Source organism: Haemaphysalis longicornis, unplaced genomic scaffold (assembly GCF_048455015.1).
Source record: "Haemaphysalis longicornis isolate Haplotype H1 unplaced genomic scaffold, Haemaphysalis longicornis Haplotype H1 scaffold_5, whole genome shotgun sequence".
Taxonomy (NCBI): domain Eukaryota; kingdom Metazoa; phylum Arthropoda; class Arachnida; order Ixodida; family Ixodidae; genus Haemaphysalis; species Haemaphysalis longicornis.
Genome location: NW_027526385.1, coordinates 63,461,014 through 63,468,207, shown reverse-complemented (window position 1 = coordinate 63,468,207; position 7,194 = coordinate 63,461,014).

Here is a 7,194-nt window from a genome sequence, read left to right as displayed (position 1 = left end):
ACGGAAATGTACCGGGCGAAGCCCAAGATGTAACATGGAAATATGGGTGGTCAGTCTTGCCAACGAGAACTGTCTTAAAGAAATGGGGCACGACACCAACAGACAGGTGTGTACACTGCAATCAGAGGCAGACCAATCAACACGCAATTATCCGATGTAGAGTGGCCAAAACATTCCGGCTTATAGTGAGCAGGGCATACATACAACTCCGCATCCGGGACTTCCTGGAAGGCAGAAGATTCCCGAGAAACCCGTTAGCAGCACTCAGTATAACGATTGGTTTTCATGCCTTGTGGATGAATAGGTATATTCCCTTCAAACAACTGCGTCCCCGGCGAAACCAGCGGATCATACTGATCCGTATGCACACGAAACAAACAGAAAGCCTTTAAGCAGAGCTCTTCTCCTTGGGGCAGGAAGAGTTCCTGAGAAAATGGTCTTGTGCTTTCGTCTAGGTCCAAAATGGGCGAGTGCACATGAGTTGCACTCCAATACACGGATTGCGGTCCACGGTAACATAAGACAGGGGAGGCTTGTAAAAGGCGCGGGCGCCTGGGGCAGGGAGACTGCCCGCCTCCCACCCGGGCACTGGTTTCCCTATTCTTGTGCAAAGTGTTCGCGGAGGCAAGCCATGTGTCGCAGATGTAAGCCGCGTGCATGTGTCGCTACTACTAAAAGCAGTCCCAACTGCATTCTGTAAATAATGTTCATTTCCTAAACTATTCAATAGTTTTGGTCCCCCAAATGAAATAGGCGGGCTAAACAAGTGTACGTGTAAAGCCAAAAACCATGAATGCTTTGTATTTGTGTATGTCGCGAGGTAAAAACACCTTGTGTAAACATCTTGTGCAAACGAAACATCTTGTGTAAATGGAGCGTTTGCGTGGTATCCCGCCCCCCCTCCCCCAAAAGAACACTTTCTGCCCTCCGAGCGCGAAGTCCTTGTTGCATGTACGCCATTGGTATCTGTGAACGTGCAATCGTAGTTCTTTATTCATTTGGTGGAAAGTATCTTTCCTGTTACGAGCACGGAGCGCGGTTCTGGAATGTAAAGGACGGACCAAGTATGTGTACGTGGGAGAGTGTGTAACCACGATTGTCTTTTACTTGCACATGTCACAGAAGGAAAATTAAAATTACTTTGAACCCCAGGGCGACGTGCGGCCGTTGCACTGAGCTCGCGTTGACCCCTGCCACTACCTAAACTGGGGCAGATGGGGCATGCAAATTGCTTAATTCCGGTTCAACGCAATAGAGTGCACCACCCCCTCAGCAATCGCGCGATTGCTCCTCCCACCAGCGCCGAATCAGCGCGCCGTGGGGCAAAACAGAGATTTACAATCTTTTAAACACTTGCACACTGGATGCTTCTCGCCTCCCCAGATTCCGCGTTAGTGGAGGCGGCCAGGGATTTTTTCAATGCCCCGTCACGTGACGTGGCCGACCCAGACTGACAGGTCATCATCGCAACTGTGTGACGTGCAGTTCTCATCACAGGCTACTTCGCGGACTTAGCGCAATGTAATTTGCGTCTCATTCGCTGCTAAATAAGTTTTCCGAAAGCACCTAAAAGCTTAGTGAAGTCTATGTACCGAAAGAGGGGTGTAGCGCGATACAACCTATTCCCGCCCGGTTGAACCCACACCGTTTGAACCCATTACCCGTCCCGCGTGCGGCTCTTCCCGAAACGACCTTTCCGCTTGGGAGCTCCCTGTTTCAACCCGTTCCCAAAACGCCCTTTCCGTTTCAACCCGCTGCCAAAACACCCTTCCCGTTTTGCCTCGCTCCCAAAACCCACTTCCCCTTTAAACCGTACCGCTTCAACCCATTAAAATTTCTGAATATATGTTTTACATTTTTGAAACTGTTTCCCAAAATGTGTAATAAGGACACAGGCCATTTATTTGTTTGTTTATTTATTTATTTACTTATTCCAAGTACCTACAAGGCCTATACGGCATTGTTTCAGGGGGTTTGCATAGAAAATAATACGAACAGCAAATCATACCCACACAAAAATAATACATTACACCTTAGTAGAGAAATCTAAACACTTACCGCACAGTATTGTAAGAAAAGTACAAAATACATGAGTGCAACGAAAGCAGTAATAAAATCACAACCAAAAATAAGAACCAAGCACCAAAGGAAGTACCCAGCACGAGTAACACAACACGCCAAACAAACGGGTCATTTCATCAACTCAAAATGCGATTTCATTGGCTGTTAGGAAATTACAGTATGAAGATATTACCAGTTTAAGGGCGTTCCCATCGTTAACAGAGTTTGGAAAGAAAGAATGAATAAATACATTAACTAGACAGGTATATTCTGTAATGTTATATATGTTATCTCTTCTTTAGGACCTATACAAGGCGTCTTTACTTACCGTTCTTTAGTTATTCCAGTCTTACCATAGTATATATAACAAAGAAATTTAGGTCTTTGAACTTGACATTGTTCACATAGACTGTGTAATTTCGGAACCTCTTATCCTAAAATCATTATTACCTGTTATAAACCTCGCCCCCCTAATTGCACCCTCTCCAACTTTAGTTTCCGTACTTTGGGGAAAGGGTCTCAAGCAACAGAACCACACTCCAAAATTGGGCGTATATTTGTAATACAAAGTTTCTTCGAGTGCTTTCGACGCCTCACTGAAATTTATTAAAAAAAAGAATTAGAGGGACACTAAAGAGTGGAAACAAGTTGGCCTGTATCGTTGGATTACGCTGCCGAGTATCTAAATACCCCACTCTTGTTTAACAAGGCAGAAAACGCCAGAAACGGGAAAACCGGGGACGACGCTACGTACGCATTTGGGTACAACGGTTTGCGGCGTCAGAAAAGTGGTGAGCAGCGAGAGCTCAATAGACAGGAATCTATAGATCTTTTCCTGAAATACATGGTTCTTAAGTGGTTGATTACGTTACATAAACGTAAATCGAAGCTTCTCGTGTGCTCATCGTAGCAAAATAGACTACAGCTTTTACCCACAAGGAAGCCAGCTCCTACCGCCACTATTCAATCAGCCAGCATGCTTTCAGTTTCGTTTTTGAAAAGCAGTAGTGCGCAGTAAGCGAAGTCAATAACCTACGATGGTGAGCGCCCGAGCTTCTGCAAGCACTATAATAGGCAGGATGTAGCTAAAGTGCCTTCATTATAATCGGCAAAAGGAACAAGATGCACTGCAGGCAGATAAGCGAGCCGCCCGAGCTTCCTATCACTCGTCCTCCATGCGCAGGGGCGGAGTAGGAGGAGTAGGAGGAGCAACACTATTTAAAATGTTGCTACCGCTAAAGCGCGACCACTTCGAACATAATGGCCCGTGAAATGAACTTACTGGGAGTGGTTAACTGATCAACCTACTTCGTCGCCTCTAGCCGCCATTGATAATTCGTAAAGCGTGCGTCTCTCTGCCCGTTTTATGTTTGAGCGAGATGGAGAGCGGGCAACGACTGCCGATGTGGCTGCCCTGAAGGGTCTGTAGATCACGCAGGGTTCGCGCCGCGTGAGAGAAGATGATATGAGATGGCTGTGATCACAAACGGCGTGAAACGTAGGCACCCTCCCGATATTCGAAACAGCGCTTGTTGCTTCGAACGAGGCTTCGCTGGCAGCCAGTAGTATGGGGTCTGGGAATCCGGTGTATATGGGCACTCCGGCCGTTCGAGCATTTAAAAGCGTTGATGATTCCGTCGGTGCAAAGATGGTGCGGTTTAGATCAGCAAACCTTGTATATGCAAAGCAAAAACTTGACTTAGTCTAGTTGAGTCTTGGTTTCGCTTGGCTAACCTTTGGTTTAGCTGTATTGCCGACCAGGGCTCAAAGCCGTTCGGTCCCGTGAAAGGCTTGCAGGAGGCGGCCCGGCGAACGCGGCGTTCATTCACGGCGAGCGCCATTTCTCTTCGCCGGCCGCGAGACGAGTCAGATAGCCCGAGGCGACCCATCGGCGCATGCATTGGAGGCTGCGGGAGTGGTCGGCTGCCGATCAGCTGATCGGCCGCTGCTCGTGCTGAGCAGAACGACTGAAAACGGGGCCTTGTGCGCCGTGCTGAAAGCGGGCCCGGCGAATCACGTGATGCGCTTCGAGGGGTGTGTCGCCAGCGGTGTGTCTCCGGTCAAAAAGTGAAATTGCACATCCACGGGGAAACAGCTGGAAGAAAGTAGAAATGCTTTGCTTTATAATCGTAAACGCCCAATCCAGCCTCATCGGCCAGAGAAATGCGCCCTAGTCCGCCATGGCTCAGAGGTGTAAAAGCTTCCGTTACCAACGTTTACACTCTAGATCGCACCGGTGCTGCCGGCGCTTCGCTCCTAGTTTGTGACGTAATGGCTGCGTCACGAAAACATGCAAGGGAAGCGGATGAGAGAAATGGAAGCTTTGTTTGCCTATCTCTCAGCAAACAACGGACCGTAACTTGTAGAACAAAAGCCGGAAGAGCTACGAAACGGATGATCTTTCACTAAAAACAAAATTTCATCCAGCCCATAATGTACCTGTAAGCGCGAAGGCTAAACACATCTATGGAGCATTTTATCTGGAATTCAGCTCAGCCATTATTTCCGGCCATTAAAAGTTTGCAAATTTCAGAGGCCGATACTGGGCTCTTAATGCAGAATGGTAACTGTAGTACAAGATACCCATGACTTTGACAAGGAATCTTGTTTGGGGTTTTCTGCTGTCGTTGTCTGTACGCGTGGCTCAATCTGATTAAACAAGCACTCGTGCGTTTATTGTTTATCGGATATCTTCCAAATCATGTTAAACCCGCCGCGGTGGCTCAGTGGCTAAGGCGTTGTGCTGCTGAGCACGAGGACGCGGGTTCGATTCCCGGCCGCGGCGGCCGCTTTTCTGATGGAGGCGAAAAGCAAAAATGCCCGTATGGACTAGATTTTGGCGCACGTTAAAGATCCCCAGGTGGTGAAAATTTATCCGGAGCCCTCCACTATATACGGCGCGCCTCATCGCCAGCGTTGCGTCGGCGCGTTAAACCCAACATTCAATCACTCAATCAAATCGTGTTAAAGAGATCTATAGGAAATCTAAGTGATCTATAAAATAGATTTCAGAAAAGCAAAACGATGTCCAGAAATCCACAAAATTGGCTCTTAATGTTTTTCCTAAGGCACTAAAAGGAAGCATTTCTTTATATATTTGCAGCTACTGCAGGCCCTTGCAGGAGTAAACACCAGAAATACATCGGTTCAAATACAATATAAACCTCAAGCATACATTAGTATTGCTTCGATGGCGGCGTCTAAAAACTCACAACACAAATAAGTGGAAGGCAAAAATAAGCCGCAGTAGAACGGAAATTTGAGCTAGTTGGATCGGATTCATGTTTGAAGCGCGGACAGACGAAACACAAGAAGAGGAAAACACGAGTGCTTTCTATCCACTGTTTATTCAATACAAAAACACACACATATTTATACTCGATAGTTCATTCACAACAGATGCGCAAAGAGCATGAAGATAACTCTTTTGTTATCATGCATTACCATCCCCCATGACCCTCGGTTGCTGCATCCAAAAATTTGACTTCTTTTTGCTGTAGTGTTATTGATGGCTTGGCGACACACGCATCTCCTGCTGTTTGTATTTTCTATGCTTCAACGCTGCTTAAATGTGAGACTGCGCGAGCAAGACAATTCCACGAAAGGAACGCCGAACTCGAAACTTGCACTACATTGCAAATCCTGGAAATGTTGCCAGCCGGCTTGTAGGAGTGCGACAGTAGAATATGCGCACAAAGATGAGATGTGTCGCCTCATCAGTAAAGCATACAGGATACAAAAAGCAAGAGATGCGTGTGTTGCCAAGCCATCAATAACACTACAGCAAAAAGAATTCAAATTTTTGTATGCAGAATTCGAGGGTCATGGGGTATGGTAATGAATGATAACCAAAAAGTTATCGTCATGCTCTTTGCGCATGTGTTGTGAATTAACTATCGAGTATGAATGTGTGTGTGTGTGTGTGTATTTGTATTGAATAAACAGTTGATAGAAAGCGCTCGTGTTGTCCTCTTGTGTTTCGTCTGTACGCGCTTCAAACATGAATAATTAAGCCTTAGACACACACGGGTGCGAACAAGGATATGCAATCGTAATGTATCCCAATTTCGATACACAATAAATACTGCGCCCAAAACACATTTCTGATGCGTCGGGAAAATATTTTCAACGATAACGATTCCACTGGTTGTTCGGGTAATTAATTCCAGTAATAAATTCCATGCCGAAACATTGAGAACTTCTTAATATTAATGTGGCTGAATCGTTGCATAATTAATACTCCTACTTTGATGTGTTCTCGCTGAACATTCGCATCGCTCTTGGAGGTAGTGTTCCCGCGACAATTTGAATTGCCTGCTGTAAAGCTGGTAACAAAATTTACCTCATAGATATTACCTTGCGCTGCTCGAGTTCCGGGGGGTTTCCCTATTACGTAGAATGGTTACACTATAGCGACGAGAATGAACAGAATAAACGCCTGGATTAAGAATGTGTGTCCACCTATTCCCGCTAAAAAAAATTTCACCATTCCACGTCCGTGTCCAACATTTTACAGACACTTGGATATAGACTAACCGTGAGCCTTACATTAAAATGGATCGTAAAAAGCACCGGGTCGGCCACAACAGTTACCGTTTTCATTAATATACGCTTATTATTAGTCAGTTGTATTTGGTAATTAAATTTTGCAAGATTTTTTCCCGCATAGAACTAGAAGGGCAGCCTTTTACTATCCCTAATAAAATACTATTGTATTTGTTAAAAGAGAAAGCTTTGTTCTCCGCACGCTACGAACTCCACAAATTGGCCCTGCGCACATGGGAAGAGTTTCTATTTTGTTATTTCTCATCTTTTCCTCCTCGTTTGTGGGCCACACTTGTGAATAAGTGCATGCTGGGTCGCATAAAAACAATTCAATGCTATAAAACTCCCATGCAACCGTCGGTACTCTGCCGGAGTAAGCAAGCGAGTAACACGCTTCTGAGCGCTCCACCAACGCGGTAGCAGACGAAAGTGTGCGGTCCGCTCCACCAACGCGGTAGCAGACGAAAGTGTGCGGTCCCAGCTATAAATCGCCAACTCTGTACCGGCAGTCGGACGTAAGGCAGCCACGTGTTGTGTTTTCATTGACGCCACATGTATTAAAACTGATCACTGCAGTTAGTGTGATTA